Genomic DNA, 15,921 nt, shown 5'->3' with positions numbered 1-15,921 from the left:
TTAGCCAGTCGTGGTGGTGAGCGCCTGTAGTCCCAGCTACTCGGGAGGCTGAGGCAGGAGAATGGCGTGAACCCGGGAGGTGGAGCTTGCAGTGAGCCGAGATCATACCACTGCACTCCAGCCTGGGCGACAGAGCAAGACTCTGTCTCAAAAAAAAATAAAAAAAAAGAGCTGCCATAGGTATTACCTCATTGAATCCTCCAACAACACTGTCAGTTGGGTATTGTTACTATCTTCACTATGCAGGTGAGTGAGCAGGAGGAGCAGCGAGTGCGGTGGCCTCGGAGGAGGCAGAGTCAGCCTTGTCCTTAGGTAGGTAGTAGCGGTTGGTGCCTAGAGTCCTGCCTGACTGCAGAGCCCTCCTTGTGACTCTCAGCGTAACGGCATCTGACAAATCTGCAAGTCTAAGATTATACATTTATCTTCCAACTTTTCCTCATCAACTAAAAATAAATAAAGAAATGTGTCTAGAATTTTTAAAACTTCAGGATGAGTTCCTGGGCAGCAGCAGGACTCTCCGCACCCATGCAGACATCAGCTGCAATATGAGAAAATCCAGGCCTGGGCCTTTCATCTAGGTGGTGGAGAGGGTGTGGAGAAGGCAGCCAAGCCTGGTTAGTACCCTGGGGGCACCATCGCTCACCACCTTCCCTCCTCTTCCAGAATCCCACATGCTGCCAGGCCCAAATCTCCCCTCTCCGGACCACCCTCAGGAAAGGTGGGATGTTACAGGGTAAAATTCTGTGTTGGGGGGCTGTCCTGTGAATTGTAGGGTGTTTGGCGGCAGCCTTAGCCTTACCAACCAGGGGCACCCCCAACCGCAGTTGTGACAACATTCCCAGGTATTCCCAATTGTCCCCTGGAGGGCAGGGGGGCAAAATCATCACCCAGTTGAAAAACATTGCTCTAGTTCTTAAAATTATGGGGCCAGGATACCCCAGTTCAACACCCCCTTCTGCTACCTAGAGTGTGGCATTTGGTAAGCTGCTCAACCTCTCCAAAGCCCAGTCTCCCCGTCCGTCAAATGGGAATCATAACGATTACAAGGACACAGTCTGAGGACTTGACAAGAGAAAACCTGTGCGGTGCACACAAGGCCCTTAGCCCAGAGCCTGGAAATGGCCTTAACCAAAGGAAATGGTCATAGGACGGGAGAAGCAATAGTGTCACCCAGAGAAGAGGAGCTTCACTGATGGAAGTCACCAGACTTGGGTCTGGTGTCATCACAGGTTGGGCACAGCACAGGCTGAAAATTTGTATGCAGACTTTGAGACTCTGGCTCTGAAGGCCCTGGTAGTCACCTTGCTTGATCCTTTAACCAAACACCCCACATCAAGGTTTGCCTCGTTTCATTAGGTCATCAGTTCTCAACCAGGGGCTGTATTCACTTACAGAGAACACGTGGCAATCTCTGGAGACATTTTTTTATTGTCACAACCATAAGTGGGAGTGCTATTGGCACCTAATAGGTAGAGACCAGGGATGCTTCTAAACATCCTACAATTCACAGAACAGCCATCAGAGCAAAGAATTGCCCAGGCCAATATGTCAGTGGTGTCCAGATTGAGATATTCTGCATCAGACTGATTTGACTCCACTTTCTTTCCCTTTTTGCCTTGGCCACCAGGAAGCTCAAGGGGAAGCTTTATACTCAACTGCCACAGCTGTTTTCATTCTTGGTTTCCAACTCAACTATTTATCTCCCCAGCTCTCATCTTTAATTACTCTATATGTTCTTTTATCCTTCTTTCAATAGGCCTATAGGATTTTTCTTTTGATTTAATCATGCTCTACTCTTTTAGAAAGAAGATGGTATATACACCAAAAGCCCAACTAATCTCTATTGCTTCTTTTTAGGTGATTAAAAATTTTTTGTGTGTGGTTTGCACTTTCTTTTGTAAGTTATTTTATCCTCTCAAAAGCCAAAAAAAAAAAAAAAAAAAAAAAAAAGGCAGGTATGTAAAGAAACTGAGGCTCAGCCAGGTGATCCTGTGAGTAAATAATGAAGCTAGAACTTACAAAACAAGCGAAATGTCAGAGACTAAATGAACCATTTTAACCTGCTTAGATGGGCAATAGTAATCATTCTTAATGTATTCATCCTAATTAACCAATTAATCCCTACAGCAACCTTTTAAAAACATAACACCATTTCCTTTTTAAAGATGAGAAAACCCAACATCCCCAGCCAACATGGATGACTAAATTAGATGGTCTCATCCAAAAGCCACTGGATTAATTCTGTCATCCACAGAGACTAAATTATCCAGATGATTGGCACATGTGAGGTGGTCTCCTCATTTTTCAGCAAGCCGTCATCAGGATGTCCCCTCCACTCAGCTGCCTGACGGATTGCCAAACTCAAAGCGGCAGAAACAGGTATATCCAGGCAATGGATAAAGGGAACAAAGCCACGAGAGGAACAAAGTACTCATTCATGCTACAACGCGGAAGGGCCTTGCAAACATTATGCTGGGTGAAAGGAGACGGCCACTAAAGGATACAGCCGGGCATGGTGGCTCACGCCTGTAATCCCAGCACTTGGGAGGCCGAGGCAGGGGGATCATTTGAGGTCAGGAGTTCAAGACCAGCCTGGCCAACATGGTGAAACCCCGTCTCTACTAAAAATACAAAAATCAGCTGGGCGTGGTGGCAGGTATCTCCAGTCCCAGATACTCAGGAAGTTGAAACACGAGAATCACTTGAACTCAGGAGGCAGAGGTTGCAGTGAGCCAAGATCGCGCCACTGCAGTCCAGCCTGAGTGACACAGTGAGACTCCATCTCAAAAAAAAAAAAAAAAAAAAGAATATATATTGTATAATGCCATTAAATAAAATATGCAGAATAGGCAAATCTAGAGAGAAAGGAAGTGATTGCCCAGGGCTGGGGGCAGAATGAAGAAGGATTGCTGTGGGGATGGGGCTTATTTCAGGGTGGATGAAAATGTTCTAGGGCTAGGCAGCAATGATGGCTGCATGACACGGTAAATGTACTCAATGCTGCTGAACCGTGCAGTTTAAAATGGTGTATTTTATGGTATGTGTATTTTACCACAATTTTAAAAAAATGTAAAATAAGAAAGAAAGAAAAAAGAAAAGGGCCAGGTAAGGTGGCTCACACCTGTAATTCCAACCCTTTGGGAGGCCAAGGCAGGAGGATTGCTGTAGGCCAGGAGTTTGAGACCAGCCTGGGCAACACAGTGAGATCCTGTTTCTACAAAATAAAAAATAGGCCAGTCATGATGGCTCACGTCTATAATCCCAGCACTTTGGGAGGCCGAGGCAGGTGGATCACTTAAGGTCAGAAGTTCAAGACCAGCCTGGTCAATATGGTGAAACCCTGTCTCTACTAAAAATATAAAAATTGGCTGGGCGTGGTGGCTCACACCTGTAGAGGTTGAAGCCACGAGAATTGCTTGAACCTGGGAGGCGGAGGTTGCAGTGCACTACGATCATGCCACTGCACTCCAGCCTGGGTGACAAAGTGAGACTCTGTCTCAAAAAAATATATAAATAAATAAAATTTTAAAAAACATTAGCCAGGAGTGGTGGTGCACTCCTGTGGTCCTAACTACTGGGGAGGCTGAGGCAGGAGGATCACTTGAGCCCGGGAGTTTGAGGCTGCAGTGAGCTAGGAGCATGCCACTGCATTCCAGCCTGGGTGACAGAGTGAGACCCCATTTCTAAAAATGATAATAAATAAATAAAAACAAAAAATAAACAAAAGAAAGAAAAGGCACAAGCAATCTTCCTCTTCTGGGCCAGGAGACGGCATGATCATCTTTTTCTTTCTTTTCTTTCTTTCTCTTTAATATTGAAATATTGTTGGCACAACAAACCAACCAAAAGAAGGAAGGAAGGAAGGAAGGAAGGAAGGAAGGAAGGAAGGAAGGAAGGAAGGAAGGAAGGAAGGGAGGGAGGGAGGGAGGGAGGGAGGGAGGGAGGGAGAGGGAAAGAGAGAGAGAGGGAGAGAGAGAGAGAGGTAGAGAGGGAGAGAAAGAGAGAAAGAAAGAAAGAAAGAAAGAAAGAAAGAAAGAAAGAAAGAAAGAAAGAAAGAAGAGAAAAGAAAGAAAGAAAGAAAGAAAGAAAGAAAGAAAGAAAGAAAGAAAGAAAAGAAAAGAAAAGAAAAGAAAAGAAAAGAAAAGAGAAAAGAAAAGAAAAGAAAAGAAAAGAAAAGAAAGAAAGAAGGAAGGAAGGAAGGAAGGAAAGAGAGAGAAAGAAAGAAAGAAAGAAAGAAAGAAAGAAAGAAAGAAAGAAAGAAAGAAAGAAAGAAAGAAAGAAAGAAAGAAAGAAAGAAAAGAGAAAGAGAAAGAGACAAAGAGGGAAAGAAAGAAGAGCCAAGCTGAAACCGCTGGAGCAGCTGAAGTCTCGCTGGCATTGTGGAGCATCAACAGGTCCAAAGGGTGCTCCGATTGGTCCGTCAAAGGGTTATTTTGTCTACACAATACGGTGCAGCTGGTTCAAAGCTGGATTTTTGTTTTCATTTTCCCTCACTTTGGCTGGATGCTTTACCTCGGTGAATAAGCAATTTGAGAATAACTGGGGAAAAAATAATATTTTTACTCAAGTCCAGGTTTCCAAATTGCCCAATTAATAGAAGAAGGGGAAGTCCTTTCTTTGAAGGATCTGGCCTGAAGCATTTGGAGCCAAAGTGAGTTTTGGTCCCACCGCAAACGATGGGAAAATGACTCAACAGGAGGTCTGCCCTGCTTCACTCCTCCCTGGGGCCAAGAGAGGGAGTTTCTTATTTAGCAGGTGTACTGGGGATTATTCATCTTACGGGAAGGGAAAAGCAACCTACAGAAATCCCAGTTGAGAATGGCTAATGAAACTGTGTAACTCCATACAACAGAACATGATGTAGCTATTAAATATGCTGCCTGCAAAAATTAAAAAAACAAAAAACTAAAAAACTAAAGACACAAAGAAGTATTTTCACATAGACTTGAGTGAAATAGCACTTGAAACTATAGTACAATTGCAAATGTAGGGACAGGGGAAATACTGGAAGCAAACACACGAAAATGCAGGGCTGATTCCCTGGCCAGTCTTTATTTTGTTCTACGTACGTTGCAAAGAGCGAGTGTGTTGCTTTTATAATCCAAAAACATTTTTTTTTCCAAATATTTTCAGGGAATATCAAGGATCAGCCTTCCCTTTGAAATGGCTTCCAGCTTGCAAATAGCCTAAACTATTCTTCGCTTTCTGCCTGTAGCTGCAGCCGCGGTGGGGGAGATTGCAGATCACAGGCAGAGAAGCGGCTCGGCTGGGTTGCTCCTGGCCACCTCCCAAAGATGCTGCCTCTGCAGAGAGCCGGAGAGAAATCCGACCCTGGAGAGGCTTGGGTTATGGGCTTCTGGGAACACATAGCCCCCCACCAGCACCAGGGCTCCTTTCTCACAGAGAATCCAAGGGTCATTTTAGATCAAAGTTGAGGCAATTCTTCCTGGAATCTTCTTTCTAATGCCCTCCATTTGTGCCTCCGCCCTCTTACTGGTTGTGCGTCCTTAGGCAAGTCATTTGTACCACTTGCCAGTAAAAAGAGCCAGTTGTTGGCTGGGCACAGTGGCTCATGCCTATAATCCCAGCACTTTGGGAGGCCAAGGGGGGTGAATCACCTGAGGTCGGGAGTTTGAGACCAGCCTGGTTAACGTGGCAAAACGCCATCTCTACTAAAAATACAAAAATTAGCTGGGTGTGGTGGCAGGTGCCTATAATCTCAGTTATTTGGGGGGCTGAGGCAGAAATACAATTTGAACCCAGGAGGTGGAGATTGCACCACTGCACTCCAGCCTGGGCAACAGAGCAAGACTCCACCTCAAAAAAAAAAATAAATAAATACAATAAGCCAGGCATGCTGGCTCACATCAGTAATCCCAGCACATTGGGATGATGAGATGGGCAGATCACCTGAGGTAAGGAGTTCAAGACCAGCCTGTCCAACATGGTGAAACCCTGTCTCTACTAAAAATACAAAAAAATTAGTCAGGTGTGGTGGCAGGTGCCTATAATCCCAGCTACTTGGGAGGCTGAGGCAGGAGAATCACTTGAACCTGGGAGGCGGAGGTTGCAGTGAGATGAGACTGCACAATTGCACTATTTATAAATAAATTAATTAATTTGATTTAAAAAAAAGAGTGGGTTGTTCCAGTGAGGTCCAAATAAACAAGTCCTGGGGCTCCAACCCTGCCTGGGGTGGGAACCCTGTATCCTGGCCAGTCTGTTCTGGTTCTTCACCTCTCTGGATAGTCCTATAAGCCAGACACTCTCTACCAAAGAGGAAATGGGATGGGCTCAAAGAGGTGAAGCCTCCCGCCCAAAGTCACAGAGCTAGAAAACTGCAGAGCCAGGATTCGAACCCAGATGCCTGGCCGCAGAGCCCAGGCTCTTTTGAATAGTTCCTCATTTTCATGTCCGCATTGTCCCTCTGAATGCACAGCAGCTTAAGGATTGACACTATATTTGATTCAGTCAACATTTGTGACAAATCTCTAAAAAATGATAATAACACAGAGACACATATCGTAAGTCTGGGCATGGTGGTTTACGCCTGTAATCCCAGCACTTTGGGAGGCCAACGCGGGCGGATCACTGGCCAACATGGTGAAACTCCATCTCTACTAAAAATATAAAAATTAGCTGGACATGGTGGCGGGCGCCTGTAGTCCCAGCTACTCAGGAGGCTAAGACAGGAGAATTGCTTGAACCCGGGAGGCGGAGGTTATAGTGAGCCAAGATAGCACCACTGCACTCCAGACTGGGTGACAAAGGGAGACTCCATATGCTTTTCATACTTTGCTTCATTTAATCCTTTCATCAGTCCCTGAGAGGTAGCTATTATTATCATGCCCATTTTATAGATGAGCAGATGAAGACACAGAGAAGTAAACTGACTCACCCTACATCACACAGCTGTGGAGTCAGGAGGACATGAAGCCAAGGGTATCTGATATGGTTAAGATTATCAGTTTCACAGCTTGGGTATTGCAGTTGGTGTCTACATAGGACCAGGGGTGTTAAATTCTACACTGACTGTTTGCCCTGGGTGCTTTCAGCTAACAGGGTCACCATAAATCTTGATCCCTGCTTACAGCTGGGTGGCCATGCCCTGGGCCAGAGTGGTTGGCATGCTGAGTCTCCCTTACTAGACAGCGACTGTGAGAGCAGTGAGTCTGCCCAGCTGTGGCCAGTGGCCAACAGCCAGCTGTGGATTGGTGGACATCGTGGTCCAGCTGTAGATCAGCGGACATTACCCAGCGACAGGAGACAAGAGAAGATGCTCTTTTCCTTGCAGATCACGGATGTGGCCCACGGAGGAAGTGTAGGTGTTCACTTGCCAGCCTTCCATACATCATGGTGCACCCAGAAACTGATACGCTTAGGGACAGACAAGACCACTTGCAGCTGTAGGCACCTGGCACAGTCACCTGCTCCCACCAACACATTCCCGCCCCAGGTTCAGGGGATCCACATCTTGGCATAAGAAGTGGAAGGCTGTGTTCAGGGGGATCCCTCTCCCTTCCCCACCCTTTAGAATTCACTTTTCACTCTAAGGAAAAATAAATAATTTACCTCAGAAAGGCTTTTAAAGGAACTCCCAGTTCATCCCAAGGAAGTACTGTTTTAATGTAGATTCCCAGCTTCAATGTAAAGACATTGGTGCCAATGAGTACATTTGAATGGCCCATAGTTTGCAATTTGCAGCAATCCAGTATGAGTCAACACTTTTTGTTAATGTATCTTTTAGAGAATAAAGAAATTGATAAAACTGATGAAAGATAAAACATATCTCCATGAATCTTCTCAATAATGCCCAGCTCCAGAAATTCAGAACAGAATAGAATGTGCAGGTTTCAAATCATGGATGCAAGCTTAGGGACCATCTGACCTCATCATTAAACAGAGGAGCACACCGAGGCCCAGAGGGGAAGTGACTTACCCAAGGTCACAGAGCGAATTTGTGCTGGAGCCCAAGTGGGTACCCAGGCTCCCCGCGGTTCTCAGACCAGCACTGCCCAGAGAGGTACACGAAATAAAAGTAATTGTCTAAATTGCAAGGAGACAAATACAACTTCTCCATCCCCAAGGAGAGTGAATGGACGGAATCTTTAAAAGCAAAATTGCCACAAAAAGTTTTCAAAGACTTTCCTAGCCTAATATATGTAAAGAAATCTTTGGAGAGTCATTCCCCATTAATCAGCTGTCAGCAGTGTTCTGAGGGAGGGGAGGGGAGTTGAGGATGGAGAACACTAACTCATTTCCCAGAGCCTGTCTTCAGGATTTCAAAAATGAGTTTAGCAGAGCCAGCCACTTTGGGGGCATCTGAGAAAATAAGAAATACTTCTAACACCCTCAAATGCTCTCAACCCACAATGGTACCTGTGATTTAGTGACTCTTACACTTTAGCATGCATACGGATCTTCTGGAAGGTTTGTTAAAACAGATTGCTGGCAGGGTGCGGTGGTTCATGCCTGTGATCTCAGCAATTTGGGAGGCCTAGGTAGGTGGATCGCTTCAGCCCAGGAGTTGGAGACTAGCCTGGGCAACATTGAGAGACCTTATATTTACAAAAAATACAAAATTTAGCCGGGCGTGGTGGCTTGCACTTGTAGTCCCAGCTACTTGGGAGGCTGAGGTGGGAGGATCACTTGAGCCTAGGAGGCAGAGGCGGCAGTCAGCGGAGATCGTGCCACTGCACTACAGCCTGCGTGACAGAGGCAGACACTGTCTCAAAAAAAAAACAAAAACAAAACATAGACTGCTGCCCACACCTTCTCCATCCACGCAGAGTTTCTGATTCAGTAGGCATGGTGCAGGGCCTGAGAAGTTGCATTTCTATCAAGTTTCCAAATGAGGCTGATGCTGCTGGTCCATGGCCCACACTTTGAGAATCACTGTTTTGTGCTCTTGATGCTGTTTGGATGGCTCAGACAAAAGGGTGAAAACCAGTTTTATTAACCTGGGAGCAGAATCCCACAGCAGTTGGGCACAGAACTCAAAGTCAAGCAGACGTGGCTGGGACTGGAGGTCTGCTGTAGACTACAGGAGTCCAGCCTGTTGCTGTTCTTCCCTGGTGCTTGGCTCTGGGGCTGACACGCTGTGGGTGTCCAATAAATGTGTGTTTCTGGGTGCTGTCTTTGCTTTTAGGTGGACGTAAATTACACCTGTGCCTCCCACTCCCTAAAAGGAAGGGAACGGAGAGATGGCACAAGAGTCTGTGGAAACATCAAGAGTGGCCATGGCTCTCTTGGTTTTTCACTTTGACATTGGTTTAGGAGCAATTAGGTGCTGAAGCCTGAACATGGATCCAAAGTTCATTTATTTTCATTGTAATAATTTTCACATGGGTGTTCTTATTTTTTAAAGTTGTAACCCTTGGCCGGGCACAGTGGCTCACGCCTGTAATCCCAGCACTTTGGGAGGCTGAGGCGGGCGGATCACAAGGTCAGGCGATCGAGACCATCTTGGCTAACTCGGTGAAACCCCGTCTCTACTAAAAATACAAAAAATTAGCCAGGTGTGGTGGTGGGCGCCTGTAGTCCCAGCTACTCCGGAGGCTGAGGCAGGAGAATGGCGTGAACCCAGGAGGCAGAGCTTGCAGTGAGCCAAGATCACGCCACTGCACTCCAGCCTGGGCGACAGAGTGAGACTCCGTCTCAAAAAAAAAAAAAAAAAAAAAAAAAAAAAAAATGGTGTAACCCTCAGCGGGTGTGGTGGCTCACGCCTGTAATACCACCATTTTGGGAGGCTGAGGTGGGTGGATCACAAGGTCAGGAGTTCAAGACCAGCCTGGCCAACATGGTGAAACCCCGTCTCTACCAGAAATACAAAAATTAGCGGGGTGTGGTGGTGGGCGTTACTGGGGAGGCTGAGGCACAAGAATCGCTTGAACCCAGGAGGCAGACGTTCAGAGAGCCGAGCTCGCCACCGCACTCCAGCCTGGCAACAGAGCGATACTCCTTCTAAAAAATAAATAAATAAATAAATAAATAAAATATATATATATTTTTTATATATAATAAAATAAAATAAAATTGTGACCCTCATTATAGAAAATTTACAAAATGTTTGGAGGTAAAAAGAAGAAAATAGCTATTACCCATAACCTCACCCCTTAGGAGTACTCACTCATCATTTGGGAATACATTCTTTGGGTGCTATTTTTCCACACAGAAGTATTTTTTTTCTTAAGTAGAATCATGCTGTTTGGGAAGCTGCCTTTTTTTCACTCTATGTTCCATGAGTATTTTTGCAGGTCATGAAATTTTTTCAGGTACAAATTCCAAGGGGTAGGATATAGTTCCATTAAGAACATAGACTCAGCCAGGTGCAGTGGCTGATGCCTGTAATCCCAGCAGTTCGGGAGGCTGAGGCAGGCGGATCGCTTGAGCCCAGGAATTCAAGACCAGCCTAGGCAACATGGTGAAACCATGACTTCTACAAAAAATGCAAAAGTGAGCTGGGCGTGGTGAGGCACATGTGTAGTCCCAGCTACTCAGGAGGCTGAGGCTGGGGGATCACTTGAGCACAGCTAGGTGGAGGCCGCACTGCACTGTGATTGCACCACTGCACTCCAGCCTGGGCGACAGTGAGACCCGGTATCAAAAAAACAAAAATAAAAATAAAGAACATGTACATAGACTCTGAAGCCAAACTACCTAAATTCGCATTGGCATCTGCCACTTACTAAATAAGGGAAGTTGGACAAGTTACGTAACTCCTCAGTGTCTCCGTTTCTTCACCAGTATAATTGGGATGATAGTATTTGTACTTATCACAACAGTTGCTAAGAGAATTCAATGAGCTAATCTATGTAAGGCATTTAGGATGGTTGCTAGCATGAAGCTGAATTTCTGGTGGAATATGGGTTATAGCCTAAAAACACTATACATTGTTTCCTCTTATTATGTGTCCTTGTAATGGCCTGGAGTATTCCATTACATGGATGCTTCATAATACATCTGTCAATATCCTATTGTTAGGAATGTTTACTTTTTTCCAGCTTTCCCTTTTAGAAAAAAATACTGTGACGTACTTATATCTTGGCACATATGCATGTAAATTCCTAGGCATACAAAGTGATGTACTGAGGATGGTTCTAAACATTTCTAGAGCTTTTGAAACATACTTGCTAAATTGCCCTTCAGAAAGCATAGCAATTTACTCTGCCACACACTATATGAGTCACACTTTCCAGACCTCTCAGTCATCCTGGTAGTACCATTCTCCCCTTCACAACTGCCACTTAGATGGGCGGGGCATGGTATCTCCTTGTTTTAATTTGCTTTTCTTTGAGGTTTCTGGTAAGACGGACCATTTTTCATATACTACCAGCCCTCGAGTATGTCTTTCATAAAGTGCCTGTCTACGTCCTTTGCCCAGAGATTGTTCATCATCCTTATTGATTTGCAAGTGCTCTTTATATAGCAAAGATATTAACCCTTTGCAGCGGAGGCATTGAAAGCTTTTAATCTAGTTTGCCATTTGCTCTCAATTTTATTTTCAGTGTTTTTTTTCTCCCCCTGTGTGTTACTTTGTTTGCCTCAGATCCCAGCCATGGGAGCCATAGCCTCCTCCCCCTCAGCATCTTCCCTGCCCAGCTTCACCAGCCTGGGGCCCTTTTAACTCTGCAGCCTGGGGCAGTCTCTTTGATTTACTGCCCCCTACATAATGAAAAACCCCAGATTGGAAAGTGGTCTATCAGGTCTTTCCAGAAGTTTAAGACGACCCCCAAATCCACTGGATTCCTACCCCTGCTGGCTGCCTCATAAGGTCACAGGTCATAGGTCATCACGCCCCAATGACCCCCAAAAAGGGATAACTCAAGCCCCCTGGTGATAACAGTTGATACCAGCCAACAGGTTTGGCTGCTTGCTTCTCTAAAGTTCCCTGATAATTTTTGGTGGAATGTAGGTTATAGCCTAGGATTGCAAGAGGAAAAATAATATTCAATAGAGGATAAAAGATAAGAGATGCCCCTGACTGAGCCCTGCTAAGTGCCAGCTGCTCTACATGCATTATCTCTGCAGCAATCCCCACAAGCTAAGTGTCACTGTGCTCGTTTCTTAAAAGAAGAAATGGAAGTTCAGAGAGGTTAAGTAACTTGCCCCAAGAAACCCAGCTCCTGAGGGTTGAAGCCAAGATTAAAATTTAGCTCATCAGATTTCAAAACCTGTGTCCTCTTCCTGAGCCTCACTCACCGGGCTTAACCCCTGGCTCTGCCACATGCTTGTTTTATGACACCAGAAAACCCCTTCACCACATTAGTCCCCAGTTTTCCATCATCTGGGGATAATAACAGCTTGCCTCCATACCATGCAGTATCAAGTCGGGAGCCAAGTTTTTTAAAAAAACATAGACATGCAGACTCCATAACTGTAAAATGAAAGCTTACCTTTGACAAAGGTACAAATGACACCTTCGTAGATGAATTCTCAGAATAGAGCCGTGAATTCACTTACAACCTTACAACTTGTATCAGTCATATATAGTCAGATATTTATATTTACAGAATGGATCGCCAACCCCCCTTCCCATTCCCACAAATTGTTCTCATTTATTCAACAGATATTCACAGTTTTCCAGGTCCTGTGGGAGAGAGGACTGTCTGTGACCTTAAGGAGTTTGCACTGATACACAGATGCACACACATACACACACATGCATTCTCCATTCTCACCTCCATTTGAGTTTTCCTTTACAGTGTCTTTTTTTTTTTTTTTTTTTTTTGAGACAGAATCTCGTTCTGTGGACCAGGCTGGAATGCAGTGGCACGATCATAGCTCACTACAACCTTTGCCTCCCAGGTTCAAGCAATTCGCCTGTCTCAGCCTCCCAAGTATCTGGTACTACAGGTGAATGCCACCACGCCCAGCTAATTTTTGTATTTTTAGTAGAGACAGGGTTTCACCATACCAGTCAGTTTGGTCTCGAACTCCTGAACTTAGGTGATCTACCTGCTTCAGACTCCCAAAGTGCTGGGATTAGAGGTGTGAGCCACTGTGCCCAGCTAGAGTATCTTTCTCTTCCATGGCTTGAAACCTCTCGACTCTCCAAGGTCTTAGAGACACAGAATCCCTGGGTTCACATGAAACTGGTTCCCTAACGAACCCGGCCTTCCTGACACATGGCAAACCTGTGTTCACCTGAGTCCCCGTACCTGGGGGTGCAGTCAGAGCAGATGTGGCCCTACCCTTTCAGAATGTGGCAGCCAGCGGCGAAGTGCCAAGGTTCATGCCTGTAATCGTAGCATTTTGGGAGTCTGAGGCGTGCGGATCACCTGAGGTCAGGAGTTCAAGACTAGCCTGGCCAACATGAAACCCCTTCTCAACTAAAAATACTAAAGTTAACTGGGTGTGGTGGCAGGCACCTGTAATCCCAGCTACTTGGGAGGCTGAGGCAGGAGAATCACTTGAACCCGGGAGGTGGAGGTTGTAATGAGCCAAGACTACACCATTACACTCCAGCCTGGGCGACGGAGTGAGACTCCATCTCAAACAAACAAACAAACAAGAAAAGAACATGGCAGCCAGAGCCAACCCTGCATTTGCCCTGCAGAGCCCATTCTGCAGATGCAACTCTAATCAATGTCCTTCAGGATCCAACTGTATCTGCCCAGCAAATGAGACTCTTTTTCTCTTTGAAACCAACATTACCTGAGTCCTTAAGGATAATCTCAAAAACATGATGTTGAGCAAGACAAGCTTCAGAATGGTACCTAAAGTATACCGTTACGTAAACTGTAACAACTGTTTATTTTAATATACATATGTAGTAAAAAATATGGGCCAGGAGCAGTGGCTCTTGCTTGTAACCCCAGCAATTTGAAGGCCAAAGCAGGAGGATTACTTTAGCCCAGGAGTTCAAAGCCAGCCTGGGCAACATAACAAGATCCGTCTCTACAAAAAAAATTTAAAAATTCGCTGAGTATGGTGGTGTGTGCCTGTAGTCCCAGCGATTTGAGAGGCTGAGGAGGGAGGATCGCTTAAGCCTGGGAGATGGTGGCTGCAGTGAGCTGTGTGCGTGTCACTGCACTCCAGCCTGGGTGACAGAGACCCTGTCTCAAAAAAAAATTATAAAAGCATGTACATTAGTTTCCTGTGGCTGCTGTAACAAATTCCTACAAACCTGGTGACTAAAAATAACAGAAACTTACGCTCTTAAGGTCTGGAGGTCAGAAGTCCTCAATTACTATCTCGGGGCGGAAATCAAGGTGTCAGGTCAGCAGAGGGCGCTCTCTCCAGATGCTGCGAAGAGAATCTCTCTCTTGCTTCTTCCAGCTTCCAGTGGCTGCCGGGATTCCTGGACTTACTGCCACATTACCCAGTCTCTGCCTCCATGGCCACATTACCTTCTCCTCTTCCATCTATGTCAAAGCTCCCTTTTCTTCCCTCTTATAATGACACTTGTGATTGCATTTAGGGGCCGCCAAGAAAATCCAGGATAATCTCCCCATCTCATGATCTGTAACTTCATCACATCTGCAAAGACCTTTTTTCATTTGAAGGTAACAGTTACACGTTCCAGGGATTAAGACCTGATATTTCTAGGGGCCATTATCCAGGCTACTACAGAATGTAGAGAAACGACAGATGCCACCTTAGTGACTGTGCTTCCTTCCGGGGAGAGAAGAAAGGGACCCAGGCAGGAAAGGGGTACTCGAGGGTGTTGACTGTGGCCCTAAATAGTTAATGGTAAACATTTATTAAAATAAATAAATAACTTAAAATTTAAAATTTTAAGCCCTGCGTTCTCCTAGCTACGCAACCCTGGGCAATTTGTTTCACATCTTGGGACCCTTATCTCATCCGTCATATAAGGATGCCGACTTGTATTAGGATTAAATAATATAATGAATGGAACATGCCTAACACAGTGTCCAGCTCATTGTGAGTACTGAGTTACCATTATGATTATTATTATTTTTTAAAGACAGGGTCTCACTCTTGTTGCCCAGGCTGGAGTGCAGTGGCATGATCATTGCTCACTGCAGCCTCCGTCTCCCAGATTCAAGGGATTCTCATGCTTCAGCCTCCCAAGTAGCTGGGATTACAGGTGTGTGGCATCACACCTGGCTCATTTTTGTATTTTTACTAGAGGCGGGGTTTCACCATGTTGGCCAGGCTGGACTAGAACTTCTTTTATTTTATTTATTTATTTATTTATTTTTTGAGACGAAGTCTCACTCTGTCACCTAGGCTGGAGTGCAGTGGCACCATCTCAGCTCGCTGCAACCTCTGCCTCCCAGGTTCAAGAGATTCTCCTGCCTCAGCTTCCTGAGTAGCTGGGACTACAGGCTTACGCCACCACGCCCAGCTAATTTTTTATTTTTAGTACAGATGGGGGTTTCACTATGTTGGCCAGGCTGGTCTTGAACTCACGACCTCAGGTGATCCACTCACCTCGGCCTGTCAAAGTGCTGGGATTAGAAGAGTGAGTCACCGCGCCCGGCCAGGCTGGTCTAGAACTTCTGGCCTCAAGTGATCCACCTGCCTTGGCCTCCCAAAGTGCTGGGATTACAGGTGTGAGCCCCTGCACCCAGTCCATTATTATTATTATTGTGGTGGTGGTTCTACCTTTCTGAAATTGAGGAGCATTTTCTACAATGCATCTGTGAGTGCCAGCGTGTGCATATGGGCGTGCACACACACACACACACACACACGCAAGCACACAACCCTTTCTGAGCAAGAGAAATAAGTTTTTCTGCTCTAAGCCCTGGTTTCTGAAACTCAGCATTGGTAAGGGGGTGGGTACTCAGGCAAGCTGGAAACTACAATGGTAGAAGCGGGGGGAGCCCTTTGCAAAGGTACTTTTTGATCTGCTCTAACTGCCACTATAGAGAATTAGATGGAATTCATTTTTATGATGAAGGAATTAATGGCTATGGAGAGAATCGGGTTCAGGTGGAAGACTTGAAT

Source organism: Chlorocebus sabaeus, chromosome 20 (genome assembly GCF_047675955.1).
Source record: "Chlorocebus sabaeus isolate Y175 chromosome 20, mChlSab1.0.hap1, whole genome shotgun sequence".
In the NCBI taxonomy this organism is placed as follows: Eukaryota; Metazoa; Chordata; class Mammalia; order Primates; family Cercopithecidae; genus Chlorocebus; species Chlorocebus sabaeus.
The sequence above is the reverse complement of the archived record's forward strand: the minus strand, read 5'-3'. Positions refer to the sequence as shown.